At 53.2% G+C, this 18,150-nt stretch overlaps 1 long non-coding RNA gene across 1 annotated transcript; it reads left to right on the top strand.

Moving 5' to 3' along the window:
- Positions 1–1,251: 1,251 nt before the first annotated feature.
- Positions 1,252–15,952, top strand: LOC147092240 (uncharacterized). Its single transcript, XR_015074998.1, has 3 exons — positions 1,252–1,441; positions 3,308–3,408; positions 15,653–15,952. It is a non-coding gene; the product is annotated as an uncharacterized LOC147092240 (long non-coding RNA).
- Positions 15,953–18,150: the final 2,198 nt, after the last annotated feature.

Below are 18,150 nucleotides of genomic sequence, written 5' to 3'. Positions count from 1 at the left end.
GAGCGCCGCACTGTCGGAGGGTCAGTACTGAGGGAGCGCTGCACTGTCGGAGGGGCAGTACTGAGGGAGCACCGCACTGTCGGAGGGGCAGTACTGAGGGCGCGCCGCACTGTCGGAGGGTCAGTACTGAGGGAGCGCCGCACTGTCGGAGGGTCAGTACTGAGGGAGCGCCGCACTGTCGGAGGGGCAGTACTGAGGGAGCGCCGCACTGTCGGAGGGGCAGTACTGAGGGAGTGCTGCACTGTCGGAGGGGCTGTATTCGGATGAGATGTTAAACCGAGGCCCCGTCTGCCCTCTCAGGTGGATGTAAAAGATCCCGTGGCCACTATTTTGAAGAAGAGCAGGGGGGAGTTCTCCCCAGTGTCCCGGGGCTGATATTTATCCCTCAGCCAACATCACTAAAACAGATGATCGGGTCATTTATCACATTGCTGTTTGTGGGATCTTGCTGTGCACAGATTGCCCGCTGCGTTTCCCACATCACCAGTGACCACACTCCAGAAATACCTCACTGGCGGTGGGACGGGCGGTGGCAGTGAAAGGCGCGGTGGGGAACGGGGGCACTTTCTTTTAGTAGAAGCAGTTTGACGACGGTGAAAGAAATGATCATTCAGCAAGGATTGAAACGGCCCCTCACCTCTGTCCGCCCGCAGTGGTGAGGAACCGCATGGCTCAGGCTTCACGCTGCTCACTAGGCCGCACTGCCTGACAACCGTCGCTGGGGCGAGTGGGCTGCGTCTGACGTCAGGACGCAGGGCGGGAAGACGTGTGAACCTGACGTCACGGCGCACAGTGGGGAGGGGCCGGCGCCATCTGACGATGACGTCATTTCGCACGGTTGAGGGGCGGTGTTGAGGGGCAATATGACGTCATGTCGCACTGGGGAGGGTGGGCTGCGCGGAGTCAGGCGGGGTCAGGCTCCGCCCCCTCTCCCCGGATTGACTGAGCGCGGTTGCCAGGGTGACCGGTGTGGGTGGAGTCAGGCCGGGTCAGGCCCCGCCCCCTGTCTCCGGATTGGCGCAGCGCGGTTGCCAGGGTGACTGGTGTGGTTGGAGTCAGGCCGGGTCAGGCCCCGCCCCCTCTCCCCGGATTGGCGCATCGCGGTTGCCGGGGTGACCGGTGTGGGTGGGGACAGGCCGGGACAGGCCCCGCCCCCTCTCTCCGGATTGGCGCATCGCGGTTGCCGGGGTGACCGGTGTGGGTGGAGACAGGCCGGGACAGGCCCCGCCCCCTCTCTCCGGATTGGCGCATCGCGGTTGCCGGGGAGACCGGTGTGGGTGGGGACAGGCCGGGACAGGTCCCGCCCCCTCCTCGCCTCCTCTCTCCGGATTGGCGCAGCGCGGTTGCCAGGGTGACCAGGCCAAAGGCGGGTTTGCGATGCGGAGAAGCTTCAGCGACCTGGCGGCCGGTGTCTTCAGCCGGGGGCCGCTCAGGTGGTCAGGTACAGACCCCACCCCGACCCCGGGGGTGGGCCTCACGAACCCCCCTCACCGGCCCCCGGTAACCGGCGGCGCCGTTGCCAGCATCAAATATGAGCGGCGGGCCAGCTCCGCCATCTTTATTACTGGCGGGCTGGGCCGGCGCCATCTTTACTGCTGGCAGCCGCTCCTGGCAATATTTGCTGCCTGCCATCTTTAATAATGGCACGCCTGGCCACGCACCGCCCCCAATCCCAATCCCAATCCCAATGTCCCCAATCCCACCGCCCCAATCCCAATGTCCCCAATCCCACCGCCCCAATCCCAATGTCCCCAATCCCACCGCCCCAATCCCACTTTCCCCAATCCCACCACCCCAATCCCAATGTCCCCAATCCCACTGCCCCAATCCCACTTTCCCCAATCCCACTGCCCCCAATCCCACCACCCCAATCCCAATGTCCCCAATCCCACTGCCCCAATCCCACCACCCCAATCCCAATGTCCCCAATCCCACTTTCCCCAATCCCACTGCCCCCAATCCCACCGTCCCAATCCCAATGTCCCCAATCCCACTTTCCCCAATCCCACTGTCCCCAATCCCACCACCCCAATCCCAATGTCCCCAATCCCACTTTCCCCAATCCCACTGTCCCCAGTCCCAATGTCCCCAATCCCACTTTCCCCAATCCCACTGTCCCCAATCCCAATGTCCCCAATCCCACTTTCCCCAATCCCACTGTCCCCAATCCCAATGTCCCCAATCCCCCTTTCCCCAATCCCACTTTCCCCAATCCCACTGACCCCAATCCCACTCTCCCCACTTTCCCCAATCCCACTTTCCCCATCCCACTGTCCCCAATCCCACTGTCCCCACTTTCCCCAATCCCACTGTCCCCAATCCCACTGTCCCCACTTTCCCCAATCCCACTTTCCCCAATCCCACTGTCCCCAATCCCAATCCCACTGTTCCCAATCCCACTGTCCCCAGTCCCACTGTCCCCAATCCCAATCCCACCGCCCCCAATCCCAATGTCCCCAATCCCAATCCCACTGTCCCCAATCCCACTGTCCCCAATCCCACCGCCCCAATCCCAATGTCCCCAATCCCAATCCCACTGTCCCCAATCCCACTGTCCCCCCCAATCCCACTGTCGCCAATACCACTGTCCCCAATCCCACTGTCCCCAATCCCAATCTCACTGTCCCCAATCTCACTGTCCCCAATCCCACTGTCCCAAATCCTTCTGTCCCCAATCCCACTGTCCCCAATCCCACTGTCCCCATTCCCATTGTCCCCAATCCCATTGTTCCCAATCCTACTGTCCCCATCCCAATCCCACTGTTCCCATTCCAATCCCACTGCCCCATCCCAATCCCACTGTCTCAATCCCAATGTCCCCAATCCCAAATCCCAATCCCACTGCCCCAATCCCAATCCCACTTCCCCCTCCCAATCCCACTGTCCCAATCCCACTGCCCTATCCCAATCCCACTGCCCCATCCCTATCCCAGTCCCAATGCCCCCAATCCCAATGCCCCAATTCCAATCCCACTGCCCCATTCCCAGTCCCACTGCCCCCACTCCCAATCCCACGTTCCTCAATCCCAGTCCCATTACCCATTCTCTCTGTATCCACTCTATCAAAACCTTTCATCACTTTTAAGACCTCTATTAGGTCGCCCCTCAGCCTTTTTTCAAGAGAAAAGAGCCCCAGCCTGTTCATCCTTTCCTGATAGGTATAACCTCGCATTTCTGGTACCATCCTTGTAAATCTTCTCTGCACCCTCTCCAGTGCCTCGATATCCTTTCATAATATGACGACCAGAACTGTACCACAATTGTAACAGGGCATCAGATTAATTCCTTCTCCTCGCTTCCTCCTCAGAGATGACACTAAGCAATGTGGTTCTCATCATCTGTCTCCACATCAATCTCATCTACACCTTCATGTTCATCATCTCCGAATCGAGCCTCTTCCACCAAAAGGTGGGTCAGTACACCCAGGCACAGGGAGTTCAGACCCTGAGCTTTCACCCTTCGCAAACCGGGAGCTTTACTCTATCTAACCCCGTGCTGTACCTGCCATGGGAGTGTTTGATGGGACAGTGTAGAGGGAGCTTTACTCTGTATCAAACCTGTGCTGTCCCTGCCCTGGGAGTGTTTGATGGGACAGTGTAGAGGGAGCTTTACTCTGTATCTAACCCCAGCTGTACCTGCCCTGGGAATGTTTGACAGGACAGTGTAGAGGGAGCTTTACTCTCTATCTAACCCGTGCTGTACCTGCCCTGGGAGTGTTTGATGGGACAGTGTAGCGGGAGCTTTACTCTGTATCTAACCCGTGCTGTACCTGCCCTGGGAGTGTTTGATGGGGACAGTGTAGAGGGAGCTCTACACTGTATCTAACCCGTGCTGTACCTGCCCTGGGAGTGTTTGATGGGACAGTGTAGCGGGAGCTTTACTCTGTATCTAACCCGTGCTGTACCTGCCCTGGGAGTGTTTGATGGGACAGTGTAGAGGGAGCTTTACTCTCTATCTAACCCGTGCTGTACCTGCCCTGGGAGTGTTTGATGGGACAGTGTAGAGGGAGCTTTACTCTGTATCTAACCCGTGCTGTACCTGCCCTGGGAGTGTTTGATGGGACAGTGTAGAGGGAGCTTTACTCTGTATCTAACCCGTGCTGTACCTGCCCTGGGAGTGTTTGATGGGACAGTGTAGAGGGAGCTTTACTCTGTATCTAACCCGTGCTGTACCTGTCCTGGGAATGTTTGATGGGACAGTGTAGAGGGAGCTTTACTCTGTATCTAACCCGTGCTGTACCTGCCCTGGGAGTGTTTGATGGGACAGTGTAGAGGGAGCTTTACTCTGTATCTAACCCGTGCTGTACCTGCCCTGGGAGTGTTTGATGGGACAGTGTAGAGGGAGCTTTACTCTGTATCTAACCCATGCTGTCCCTGCCCTGGGAGTGTTTGATGGGACAGTGTAGAGGGAGCTTTACTCTGTATCTAACCCGTGCTGTATCTGCCCTGGGAGTGTTTGATGGGACAGTGCAGAGGGAGCTTTACTCTGTATCTAATCCGTGCTGTACCATTCCCGGGAGTGTTTGATGGGGACAGTGTAGAGGGAGCTTTACTCTGTATCTAACCCCGTGCTGTACCTGCCCTGGGAGTGTTTGATGGGACAGTGTAGAGGGAGCTTTACTCTGTATCTAACCCGTGCTGTACCTGCCCTGGGAGTGCTTGATGGGACAGTGTAGAGGGAGCTTTACTCTGTATCTAACCCGTGCTGTACCTGCCTTGGGAGTGTTTGATGGGACAGTGTAGAGGGAGCTTTACTCTGTATCTAACCCGTGCTGTACCTGCCTTGGGAGTGTTTGATGGGGCAGTGTATAGGGAGCTTTACTCTGTATCTAACCCGTGCTGTACCTGCCCTGGGAGTGTTTGATGGGACAGTGTAGAGGGAGCTTTACTCTGTATCTAACCCGTGCTGTACCTGCCCTGGGAGTGCTTGATGGGACAGTGTAGAGGGAGCTTTACTCTGTATCTAACCCGTGCTGTACCTGCCCTGGGAGTGTTTGATGGGACAGTGTAGAGGGAGCTTTACTCTGTATCTAACGCGTGCTGTACCTGCCCTGGGAGTGTTTGATTGGACAGTTTAGAGGGAGCTTTACTCTGTATCTAACCAGTGCTGTACCTGCCCTGGGAGTGCTTGATGGGACAGTGTAGAGGGAGCTTTACTCTGTATCTAACCCGGGCTGTACCTGCCCTGGGAGTGTTTGATGGGACAGTGTAGAGGGAGCTTTACTCTGTATCTAACCCGTGCTGTACCTGCCCTGGGAGTGTTTGATGGGACAGTGTAGAGGGAGCTTTACTCTGTATCTAACCCGTGCTGTACCTGCCTTGGGAGTGTTTGATGGGACAGTGTAGAGGGAGCTTTACTCTGTATCTAACCCGTGCTGTACCTGCCCTGGGAGTGTTTGATTGGACAGTTTAGAGGGAGCTTTACTCTGTATCTAACCAGTGCTGTACCTGCCCTGGGAGTGTTTGATGGGACAGTGTAGAGGGAGCTTTACTCTGCATCTAATCTGTGCTGTACCTGCCCTGGGAGTGTTTGATGGGACACTGTAGAGGGAGCTTTACTCTGTATCTAACCTGTGCTGTACCTGCCCTGGGAGTGTTTGATGGGGACAGTGTAGAGGGAGCTTTACTCTGGGGAATATAGGGTCTGATGAAAGGGAGGAACTGAAAGAAATCAGTATTTGTAGGGAAATGGTGTTAGGAAAATTGATGGGACTGAAGGCCGATAAATCCCCAGGGCCTGATGGTCTACATCCCAGGGTACTTAAGGAAGTGGCCCTCAAGTTAGTAGATGCATTGCTGGTCATCTTCCAGAACTCGATAGACTCTGGAACAGTACCCATGGATTGGAGGGTAGCTAATGTTACCCCACTGTTCAAAAAAGGTGGCAGAGAAAAAGCGGGGAATTATAGACCGGTAAGCTTGAGTTGAAAATGCTGGAGTCTATTATAAAAGATGTAATAGCAGAGCACTTGGAAAACAGTGACAGGATCGGACAAAGTCAACATGGATTTACAAAAGGTAAATCATGCTTGACTAATCTACTGGAATTTTTTGAGGATGTAACTGGTAGAATAGGTAAGGGAGAACCAGTGGATGTGGTGTATTTGGACTTTCAGAAGGCTTTCGATAAGGTCCCACATCAGAGATTAGCGTGTAAAATTAAGGCACATGGGTGATGCGCTATCAATTACTCATAAAAGACTGAGAGTTAGAAGAGTAACTAAAGGCTTTTATTAACAACAGAATGGAGGTCTGCCTCGCGTGGTCGACCGGTCCATGATACTAAGGGCTGGGGAGCAGTCACCTTTATACTAGGACCTGTGGGAGGAGTCAGCCGAGGCATGTCCAGGCATGTACACAGTGGAATACAAACAGGACAAACAGGAATACAAACAGTGGTTTACCACATTCACCCCTTGTTTAAAATTGAGTCCGGCGGGGTGAAGTGTATTAAAAGTTAGTGTATTGGAGTCTCTCCGGAGGTCTTGTCTGCCGCTGTGATCTGCGTGGCGACGGCAGGGGTAGTGAAGTTTCCGGCGTCAAGTCCAGCGTAGGCTGTGGCACAGGCGTGTCGTCCTCGTAGATGTCGAGCGGGTCGCGGGGCCCAGGCCTGCCGTCTGCTGGGGCTGGATATCGGGTCGGGGGGGGGGGGGGGTGGTAGTGAGTAGTGGGTTACTGCGGCCCCCGAGGGTGCAAGGTCTCTTATGGAGACTGTGTCCTCCCGCCCGTCCGGGTACGCAATGTAAGCATACTGGGGGTTGGCGTGGAGGAGGTCGACCCTCTCGACCAGGGGGTCCGTTTTATGGGTCCTCACGTGTCTTCTCAGTAGGACCGGCCCTGGGGACGTCAGCCATGGCGGTAGCGATGTCCCCGATGTGGACTTCCTTGGGAAGACAAACATTTTCTCATGAGGGGTGGCGTTAGTGGCAGTGCAGAGCAGTGACCGAATAGAATGGAGCGCATCGGGGAGCACATCCTGCCAGCGGGAGGTTGGAAGGCCCCTAGACTTTAAGGCTAGCAGGACGGCCTTCCAAACTGTCGCATTTTCTCTTTCCACCTGTCCGTTCCCCCGGGGGTTGTAACTGGTGGTCCTGCTTGTGGCAATACCCCTAGTTAGCAGGTACTGACGGAGTTCGTCGCTCATAAACGATGAGCCCCGGTCGCTATGGATATAGCTGGGGAAGCCGAACAGGGTGAAGAGGTTGTTCAGACATTTAATGACCGTGGCACTGGTCATGTCCGGGCAGGGGAAGGCGAACGGGAAACGGGAGTACTCATCAATAATATTGAGGAAGTACACATTGCGGTCGGAGGAGGGGAGAGGCCCTTTAAAATCGACGCTCAGGCGCTCGAAGGGGCGAGTGGCTTTTATCAGGTGGGCCCTGTCTGGTCTATAAAAGTACGGTTTGCACTCAGCGCAGACTTGGCAGTTCCTGGTCATGGTCCTGACCTCCTCAATAGAGTAAGGCAGGTTGCGGGCCTTGATGAAGTGGAAGAACCTGGTGACCCCCGGGTGGCAGAGGTCATTGTGGAGGGCCCGCAGTCTATCGATCTGCGCGCTGGCGCAGGTGCCACGCGATAGCGCATCCGGGGGTTCATTTAGCTTCCCGGGCCGGTACAAGATCTCGTAGTTGTAGGTGGAAAGTTCGATTCTCCACCTCAAGATCTTGTCATTTTTGATTTTGCCCCTCTGCTTGTTGTTAAACATAAAAGCAACTGAACGCTGGTCAGTGAGCAGGGTAAATCGTTTTCCGGCCAGGTAGTGCCTCCAATGACGCACAGCCTCCACAATCGCCTGGGCCTCCTTCTCAACAGCGGAGTGTCTGGTCTCCGGGCCTTGGAGGGTTCGTGAAAAGAAGGCCACGGGTCTCCCCGCCTGATTGAGGGTAGCGGCCAGGGCAAAGTCAGACGCGTCGCTTTCCACCTGGAAGGGGATGGATTCGTCCACTGCGTGCATGGTGGCTTTGGCAATGTCCTCCTTGATACGGTGGAAGGCTAAGCGGGCCTCTGCCGTCAAGGGAAAAGAGGTGGACTTGATCAGCGGACGGGCCTTGTCCGCATAGTAGGGGACCCACTGGGCGTAATAGGAGAAAAACCCTAGGCACCTCTTCAGGGCCTTGAGGCAGTGGGGCAGTGGAAGTTCCATAAGGGGACGCATCCGGTCGGGGTCGGGGCCGATGACTCCGTGTTCCACAACACAGCCAAGGATGGCGAGGCGGTTTGTGCGGAATATGCACTTCTCCTTGTTATATGTCAGGTTTAGGAGTTGGGCGGTGCGGAGGAATTTTTCGAGGTTTGCGTCATGGTCCTGCAAGTCACGGCCGCAGATGGTCACATTGTCCAGATATGGGAAAGTGGCCTGCAACGCATTTTGATCTACCATCCGGTCCATCTCCCTTTGGAAGACGGAGACCCCGTTGGTGACGCCAAAGGGAACCCTAAGGAAGTGATAGAGGCGGCCGTTTGCCTCAAAGGCAGTGTACTGGCGGTCCTCAGGGCGGATGGGGAGCTGGTGGTACGCTGATTTCAGGTCAATGGTCGAGAAGACACGGTACTGCGCGATCTGGTTGACCATATCAGCTATACGGGGGAGTGGGTAGGCGTCCAGCAGGGTGTAGCGATTTATTGTCTGGCTGTAGTCGATGACCAGGCGCTGCTTCTCGCCGGTCTTAACGACCACAACCTGGGCTCGCCAGGGGCTGGTGCTGCCCTCAATAATCCCTTCTTTCAGGAGCCGCTCCACTTCGGTTTTAATGAAAACCCTGTCCCCGGCACTGTATCGCCTGCTCTTTGTGGCGATGGGCTTACAGTCGGGGGTGAGGTTAGCAAACAGTTGGGGGGGGGGTGACTCTGAGTGTGGAGAGGTTGCACCTGGTGCGCGGCGGGCAATTTGGAAGCTGCTGGCTGCGGACTGTGAGTGGGGGTAGGGGTCCACCGTACGCCATCGTAACACTTTTAAGGTGGCACTGAAAATCTAACCCCAGCAGGACGGCAGCGCAGAGGTCAGGCAGGACCAGAAGTTTAAAATGATCGTACACGGTCCCGTCTACTACGAGTGTCACCACGCAGTAGCCGCCGATGTCCGCCGACTGGGACTCGGAGGCCATAGAAATCCGCTGTTGCGCAGGCAGGACTGGGAGAGAGCAACGCCGCACCGTGTCGGGGTGGATGAAGCTCTCCGTGCTCCCAGAGTCAAAAAGGCAGATTGTATCATGACCATTTACCTTAATGTCCATTGTGGAACTGGCCAGTTGGTGCGGTCTCGCTTGGTCCAGTGTAACGGATGCCAGCGTAGGGGTCGGTGTGTCGCTGCGGGTATCAGATGAGGCGGTGTCGGGGGCCTGCTGCGTCCCGGCTGTCGTCCAAGATGGCGGTGTCCATGATCCCCATGTGGCTGGAGGCGTCCAAAATGGCTGCTGTACCGGTGATTCGCACATGGCCGGGGAGGTCCAAGATGGTGGCCCGCATGGCCCACACGCGGCGCTGCTGGGGTTCGGGGTGGCTTTGGCCCTGCAGACGCTAGCGTAGTGTCCCTTCTTCCCGCAGCCCGAGCAGATCGCGTTTTTCGCCGGGCAGCGCGCTCTGGGGTGTTTTGCCTGGCCACAGAAGTAGCATTTCTGGCCTTGGGGCACTGCTGTCTGGCCTTGGGACACTGCTGCGGTAGTTGGGCCGTTGTTGGGGTGTGGCTGGGGTGGCACGGCGCTATGAGGCGGTCCTACCGTGTCCCAGGCTGTCATTCCCCGCGGCGTCCATGGTGCAGAGGAGTAGGCATCCATGCCCTGGTAGGCTGCATCCAACGATAGTGCGAGTTCAGAGGCCTTGTTGAGGTCGAGGTTACTCTGCTCCAACAGTCGCTGTCGGGTGTAATTGGATCTGTGGCCCGCTACAAAAGCGTCCCGGATAAGTTCCTCTGTGTACACGGCGGCCTTTACATCCTTACAACCACAGGCCCGGCCAAGCACAGACAGTGCCTGAAGGTATTCCACGGTCGATTCCCCAGGTTGTTGTTTACGACTCCCCAGGAGGTGCCTGGCGTACACTTCGTTCACTGGGCGCGTGTACTGGTCCTTGAGGAGCTTGATAGCGTCCGCGTACGAGGTCGCGTCTTGGATGACCGAGTACACTCGGTGGTTCACTTTGGAGGTCAGGACATCCAGTTTGTCCTCGTCCGATTTGATTGCTTCGGAGGCGGTCAGGAATTTTTCGAAACACTTAAGCCAGTGAGTAAACTTGGTGGATGAGTCCGCCTCCCGATGATCTAAGTCCAGGGATGCTGGTGTGAGGATCTTCTCCATTATAAAAATGTTGTTAATAAAATTGATGCGCTATCAATTACTCATAAAAGACTGAGAGTTAGAAGAGTAACTAAAGGCTTTTATTAACAACAGAATGGAGGTCTGCCTCGCGTGGTCGACCGGTCCATGATACTAAGGGCTGGGGAGCAGTCACATTTATACTAGGACCTGTGGGAGGAGTCAGCCGAGGCATGCCCAGGCATGTACACAGTGGAATACAAACAGGACAAACAGGAATACAAACAGTGGTTTACCACAATGGGATTGGGGGCAAGGTACTGACTTGGATAGAGAACTGGTTGGTGGACAGAAAGCAAAGAGTTGGAATAAACGGGTCGTTTTCCGAGTGGCAGGCAGTGACTAGTGGGGTACCGCAGGGATCGGCCCTTGGGCCCCAGCTATTCACAATATATATTAATGATCTGGACGAGGGAATTGGATGTAATATCTCCAAATTTGCAGACGACACAAAGTTGGGTGGGAGGGTAAGCTGTGAGGAGGATGTCGTGAAACTCCAGCACGATTTGGACAGGTTGGGTGATTGGGCAGAAACATGGCAAATGCACTATAATGTGGATAAATGTGAGGTTATCCACTTTGGTGGCAAAAACAGGAAGGCAGATTATTATTTGAATGGCAATAGATTGGGAGAAGGGGAAGTGCAAAGAGACCTGGGTGTTATTGTGCACCAGTCGCTGAAGGTAAGCATGCAGGTGCAGCAGGCGGTTAAGAAGGCAAATGGTATGTTGGCCTTCGTAGCAAGAGGGTTCGAGTACAGGAACAAGGATGTCTTGCTACAGTTGTACAGGGCCTTGGTGAGACCGCACCTTGAGTGTTGTGTGCAGTTTTGGTCACCTTACCTGAGGAAGGACGTTCTTGCCATGGAGGGAGTGCAGCGAAGATTCACCAGGCTGATACCTGGGATGGCAGGAATGACGTATGAGGAGAGATTGTGTCGATTGGGCTTATACTCACTGCAGTTTAGAAGATTGAGAGGGGATCTCATCGAAACCTATAAAATTCTGTTAGGTCTGGACAGACTAGATGCAGGAAGGATGTTCCTGATGGCCGGGGAGTCCAGAACCAGGGGTCACAGTCTAAGGATAAGGGGTAAGCCATTTAGGACTGAAATGAGGAGGAACTTCTTCACCCAGAGAGTGGTGAACCTGTGGAATTCTCTCCCACAGAGGGCAGTAGAGGCCAATTCATTAAATATATTCAAGAAAGAGTTGGATATATTTCTTGAGGCTAAAGGGATCAAGGGATATGGGGAGAAGGCAGGGACAGGGTACTGAATTTGGATGATCAGCCATGATCTCATTGAATGGCGGAGCAGGCTCGAAGGGCCGAATGGCCTACTCCTGCTCCTATCTTCTATGTTTCTATGTATCTAACCCGTGCTGTACCTGCCCTGGGAGTGTTTGATGGGACAGTGTATGTTAAGTCCGTGAATGATTTAGACACGGACTAGCAGGAGTGAAAACAAACAGATGTTTACTGGTGGAAGTCCATAAACGAATCTAAACAACAGAGGCTCTCTAGCGCCTTTTATACAGGGGTGGTCACTGCCGGTACTGCAGTCTGAGACCAGTTATTCTCTTAAAGGTACATACACAACAATTCCTCCCCTTTTAGATAAACAGTACATAACATTCATTTAACAACTAAATGATAACGAATTACAATCACAATTACTGTTGCTAGATACATTGGTTAAGTTTAAGCAATTATAAGTTCAGTCTTTGAGGAGGCTTCCTGATTCTGTCTGGATAACGCCTCTTTGGGGTAACAGGTTCTTCTAGCAATGTTGTCGGAATCAATGTCGTTGTTTGGTTCATCTGCTTCCAATATTACCGGTTCTGCGGTAGCTGCAATTGGAACGTCGATTTCATTACCAGGTGTATCAGATCGTGGTGTGGAGTTGACGTTTTCCAGTGACTCTAGAATCTGGTCAGCATGGCGTCTTACAATGCTCTCCCCAACGTCCACGGTATACATGAGAGGTCCTTGTCGTGTACAAATCGTTCCTGGCTGCCATTTCTCAGTGCGGTAGTCCCGGGCCAAAACTGGTTGCCCTATCTTAAAACTCCTGGTCGGCCTTCCATTCATATTCTGAAACTGCCTGTTCTCCACATCTCTTTGGACGTTTGGCTTAACCAAATCCAAGCAGCATCGTAGTCTTCGATTGAAGAACATCATGGCTGGAGTTTGGTTGGTAACCGCATGTGTCGCATTCCAGTCGGCAAACAAGAAGTTGTCCACCTTGTGTTGTAGGGGTATCTCTTCATTACGCATTGCCTTGATAGCCTTCTTGAATGTTTGGACAAACCTCTCGGCCAATCCATTAGTGGCTGGATGATATGGGGCAGATGTGTAATGCTTAACACCATTGTTCTTTAAGAACCTCTGGAACTCTTCAGACACAAACTGTGGTCCATTGTCAGAGCAAATCTGTTCAGGCAGCCCATTCCTGGCGAATATGGTTCGTAAAACTGTGATAGTTTTTTCCGTGGTGGTTGAGGACGTTTTTATTACCTCTGGCCACTTTGAATGTGCATCCACCGCAATTAAAAACATCGAGTCCATGAAGGGACCAACAAAATCAATGTACACCCTTTGCCATGGAGATGAGGGCCACTCCCATGGATGCAGAGGAGCTTGTGGTGGGGCGTTTTGGACCTTCTGGCATCCTGCACAGCTCTTGGTCATCTCTTCGATTTCTCTATCGATTCCCGGCCACCACACAAACGCTCTGGCTAAGCTCTTCATTTTTACCCCACCCAGATGACCCTCATGAAGCTCATTGAGCACTCTATCCGTCAACTTAGGTGGAATTACTACTCTGGATCCACACATCAAGGTTCCTCTGCACACTGACAGCTGTTCTCTTCTCGGCGAGAATGCTGGCAGCAGTGGTTCGCCATGTGCTGGCCATCCCTTCACCGTTAAATCATAGACCCGTGATAGTGTCGGGTCATTCCGTGTTTCCTTTTCTATGTTTGCATTCGTCACAGGAAGACATTCGACTATGGTCGAGTGGAATAACTCCATTGGATCCACTGCAAGGTCTTCTTCCCAGACCTACAAACTCGTGCAATGTGTCCAATCTTCCCGCATTGTCTGCATATTTTGTCTTTGGACCAGCAGTCCTTCTGGTCATGGTTAGTTCTGCCGCAGCGATAACATTTTGCAAATGCCCGTGTCATTTCGTGGGTGCCGTATTCCTGTGGTTTTTGTTGAATTTCTGCAGCTCCCCTGGCTGCTGCTTCATACGATACTGCCACGCTGAAAGCCTTATCTAGCGTCAGCTCTTTTTCTGCGAGTAACTTCTTCTGTGTTCCTTCACTCAGGAGTCCACAGACAAATTTGTCCCGTAGGGTATCTGCCAGTCCTGCTCCGAACTGGCAGTGCTTTGATACCTTGTGTAGTTCCGTAAGATACTCAGCATTGCTCTCATCTTTGTGCTGAGTTCTCCTGTGGAATTTAAATCTTTCTGCTATCAACAGCGGTGCAGGGTTTAAGTGCTCCTGTAGAACAGCAACAATTTCGTTAAAACTCTTCGCCTTCGGTTTGGCTGGAGTAATCAGATCCCGCAATAGGCCGTACGTTCTAGCGCCCATTAAGTTTAGCAATATCGATGCCTTTTTCCCCTCCGCTATTTCGTTTGCCTCGAAATATACCTCGACTCTTTCCACATACGTGGTCCAGTCCTCTAATGTATTATCAAAAGCAGTGATACAGCCAGTCTTCGGCATCTTGCAAATCTAAAATGGCACCTCCCGCGCTTTGCATTCTTCCCCGATTTAACAAAATGGCACCTCCCGCGCTTTGTCTTCTTCCCCGCTGTTGTTAGCGCTGCTTTCCACGGTTTCCTGCGCGTTAAATATTGATTCTTTTTCTTTTATTATTTTCCCGTCGTGGAGCAGACCCTCTGGGACACTTCCCTCCCTCTTCTTAGGTCCGAACGCTGCCCGGCTTCGAAACACCGGCCGCGCCCTGTATGCTCCACCCTCTCTCTCTCTCTTTGCTTCCCGACTCGCTGCCCGGCCCCGTTGAAAGGCCACCCGATCGAGCTTCAGCCCGCCGCAGCCCAGGAAGGATCAGAGCACTACCTGCCACCAGCCCGATTAGCTGGGAAACCACGGACCGAGGAACCCAGCCTGGCTCTGGACAATCTCTCCTGCAAGTTTTGAGCCCATTTCTCGAATTTCAATGGACTCTATTTTTTTTTTCTTCTGGCGCCGACCTTCAACAACGTCGTCGGAGCTGCCGCCGAGTTACAGGTAAGTACGTTTCTTACTCGTCGCCAGTGTTAAGTCCGTGAATGATTGAGACACGGACTAGCAGGAGAGAAACAAACAGATCTTTACTGGCGGAAGTCAATAACGAAACTAAACAACAGAGGCACTCTAGCGCCTTTTATACAGGGGTGGTCACTGCCGGTACTGCAGTCTGAGACCAGTTATTCTCTTAAAGGTACATACACAACAGTGTAGAGGGAGCTTTACTCTGTATCTAACCTGTGCTGTACCTGCCCTGGGAGTGTTTGACGGGACAGTGTAGAGGGAGCTTTACTCTGTATCTAACCCGTGCTGTACCTGCCCTGGGAGTGTTTGATGGGACAGTGTAGAGGGAGCTTTACTCTGTATCTAACCTGTGCTGTACCTGCCCTGGAAGTGTTTGATGGGACAGTGTAGGGGGAGCTTTACTCTGTATCTAACCCGTGCTGTACCTGCCCTGGGAGTGTTTGATGGGACAGTGTAGAGGGAGCTTTACTCTGTATCTAACCCGTGCTGTACCTGCCCTGGGAGTGTTTGATGAGACAGTGTAGAGGGAGCTTTACTCTGTATCTAACCCGTGCTGTACCTGCCCTGGGAGTGTTAGATGGGACAGTGTAGAGGGAGCTTTACTCTGTATCTAACCCATGCTGTACCTGCCCTGGGAGTGTTTGATGGGACAGTGTAGGGGAAGCTTTACACTGTATCTAACCCGTGCTGTACCTGCCCTGGGAGTGTTTGATGGGACAGTGTAGCGGGGGCTTTACTCTGTACCTAACCCGTGCTGTAGCTGTCCCGGGAGTGTTTGATGGGACAGTGTAGAGGGAGCTTTACTCTATCTAACCCGTGCTGTACCTGCCCTGGGAGTGTTTGATGGGGACAGTGTAGAGGGAGCTTTACTCTGCATCTAACCTGTGCTGCACCTGCCCTGGGACTGTTTGACGGGACAGTGTAGAGGGAGCTTTAGTGTTCCCAGCACTGTGTACCCATAGCATTGAAAGTTAATTAAACTAACCGGTTGTGGATGAGTGAGATGTTGACACTGCACCATGTCACCACAACACCCTCTCTCTCCATTCAGTTCGATGAATTTGATACCCAGGAAAGGGTCTATTTGATTGGAGCGATGATACTTTTATTTACCTTCGAATTAATGCGTTTGCGACTTGGCTACATCGGGAGCGCCAACCAGGTTAGTATGATCCCTCCCCCTGTTCCCCAGGGTGTCCCCTCTCTATATCCCCCTGTTCCCCAGTGTGTTCCCTCTCTATATCCCTCGGTTCCCCAGTGTGTTCCCTCTCTCTATCCCTCTGTTCCCCAGTGTGTTCCCTCTCTGTATCCCTCTGTTCCCCAGTGTGTTCCCTCTCTATATCCCTCTGTTCCCCAGTGTGTTCCCTCTCTATATCTTTCTGTTCCCCAGTGTGTTCCTCTCTATATCCCTCTGTTCACCAGTGTGTTGCCTCTCTCTATATCCCTCTGATCCACAGTGTGTTCCCTCTCTAGAAACCTCTGTTCCCCAGTGTGTTCCCTCTCTATATCCCTCTGTTCCCCAGTGTGTTCCCTCTCTATATCCCTCTGTTCCCCAGTGTGTTCCCTCTCTATATCCCTCTGTTCCCCAGTGTGTTCCCTCTCTATATCCCACTGTTCCCCAGTGTGTTCCCTCTCTATATCCCTCTGTTCCCCAGTGTGTTCCCTCTCTATATCCCTCGGTTCCCCAGTGTGTTCCCTCTCTATATCCCTCTGTTCCCCAGTGTGTTCCCTCTCTATATCCCTCTGTTCCCCAGTGTGTTCCCTCTCTATATCCCTCTGTTCCCCAGTGTGTTCCCTCTCTATATCCCTCTGTTCCTCAGTGTGTTCCCTCTCTATATCCCTCTGTTCCCCAGTGTGTTCCCTCTCTATATCCCTCTGTTCCCCAGTGTGTTCCCTCTCTATATCCCTCTGTTCCCCAGTGTGTTCCCTCTCTATATCCCCCTGTTCCCGTGTTTTCCCTCTCTATATCCCTGTTCCCCAGTGTGTTCCCTCTCTCTATATCCCTCTGTTCCCCAGTGTGTTCCCTCTCTCTATATCCCTCTGTTCCCCAGTGTGTTCCCTCTCTATATCCCTCTGTTCCCCAGTGTGTTCCCTCTCTGTATCCCTCTGTTCCCCAGTGTGTTCCCTCTCTATATCCCTCTGTTCCCCAGTGTGTTCCCTCTTTCTATATCCCTCTGTTCCCCAGTGTGTTCCCTCTTTCTATATCCCTCTGTTCCCCAGTGTGTTCCCTCTTTCTATAGCCCTCTGTTCCCCAGTGTGTTCCCTCTCTATATCCCTCTGTTCCCCAGTGTGTTCCCTCTCTATATCCCTGTTCCCCAGTGTGTTCCCTCTCTATATCTCTGTGTTCCCCAGTGTGTTCCCTCTCTATATCCCTATGTTCAGTGTGTTCCCTCTCTATATCCCTCTGTTCCCCAGTGTGTTCCCTCTCTATATCCCTCTGTTCCCCAGTGTGTTCCCTCTCTATATCCCTCTGTTCCCCAGTGTGTTCCCTCTCTATATCCCTCTGTTCCCCTGTGTGTTCCCTCTCTATATCCCTCTGTTCCCCAGTGTGTTCCCTCTCTATATCCTATGTTCCCCAGTGTGTTCCTCTCTATATCCCTCTGTTCCCCAGTGTGTTCCCTCTCTATATCCCTCTGTTCCCCAGTGTGTTCCCTCTCTATATCCCTCTGTTCCCCAGTGTGTTCCCTCTCTATATCCCTCTGTTCCCCTGTGTGTTCCCTCTCTATATCCCTCTGTTCCCCAGTGTGTTCCCTCTCTATATCCCTCTGTTCCCAGTGTGTTCCCTCTCTATATCCCTCTGTTCCCCAGTGTGTTCCTCTCTATATCCCTCTGTTCCCCAGTGTGTTCCCTCTCTCTATATCCCTCTGTTCCCCAGTGTGTTCCCTCTCTCTATATCCCTGTTCCCCAGTGTGTTCCCTCTCTATATCCTCTGTTCCCCAGTGTGTTCCCTCTCTATATCTCTCTGTTCCCCAGTGTGTCCTCTCTCTATATCCCTCTGTTCCCCAGTGTGTTCCCTCTCTATATCCCTCTGTTCCCCAGTGTGTTCCCTCTCTATATCCCTCTGTTCCCCAGTGTGTTCCCTCTCTATATCCCTCTGTTCCCCAGTGTGTTCCCTCTCTATATCCCCCTGTTCCCCAGTGTGTTCCTCTCTATATCCCTCTGTTCCCAGTGTGTTCCCTCTCTATATCCCTCTGTTCCCCAGTGTGTTCCCTCTCTCTATATCCCTCTGTTCCCCCAGTGTGTTCCCTCTCTATATCCCTCTGTTCCCCAGTGTGTTCCCTCTCTCTACATCCCTGTTCCCCAGTGTGTTCCCTCTCTATATCCCTCTGTTCCCCAGTGTGTTCTCTCTCTATATCTCTCTGTTCCCCAGTGTGTCCCCTCTCTATATCCCTCTGTTCCCCAGTGTGTTCCCTCTCTATATCCTCTGTTCCCCAGTGTGTTCCTCTCTATATCCCTCTGTTCCCCAGTGTGTTCCCTCTCTATATCCCTCTGTTCCCCAGTGTGTTCCCTCTCTATATCCCTATGTTCCCCAGTGTGTTCCCGCTCTAT

This window comes from Somniosus microcephalus, unplaced genomic scaffold (genome assembly GCF_052327205.1).
Source record: "Somniosus microcephalus isolate GS21.2 unplaced genomic scaffold, FLI_Smic_1.0 unresolved_chr2, whole genome shotgun sequence".
Classification (NCBI taxonomy): Eukaryota; Metazoa; Chordata; class Chondrichthyes; order Squaliformes; family Somniosidae; genus Somniosus; species Somniosus microcephalus.
The sequence above is the reverse complement of the archived record's forward strand: the minus strand, read 5'-3'. Positions and strand labels throughout refer to the sequence as shown.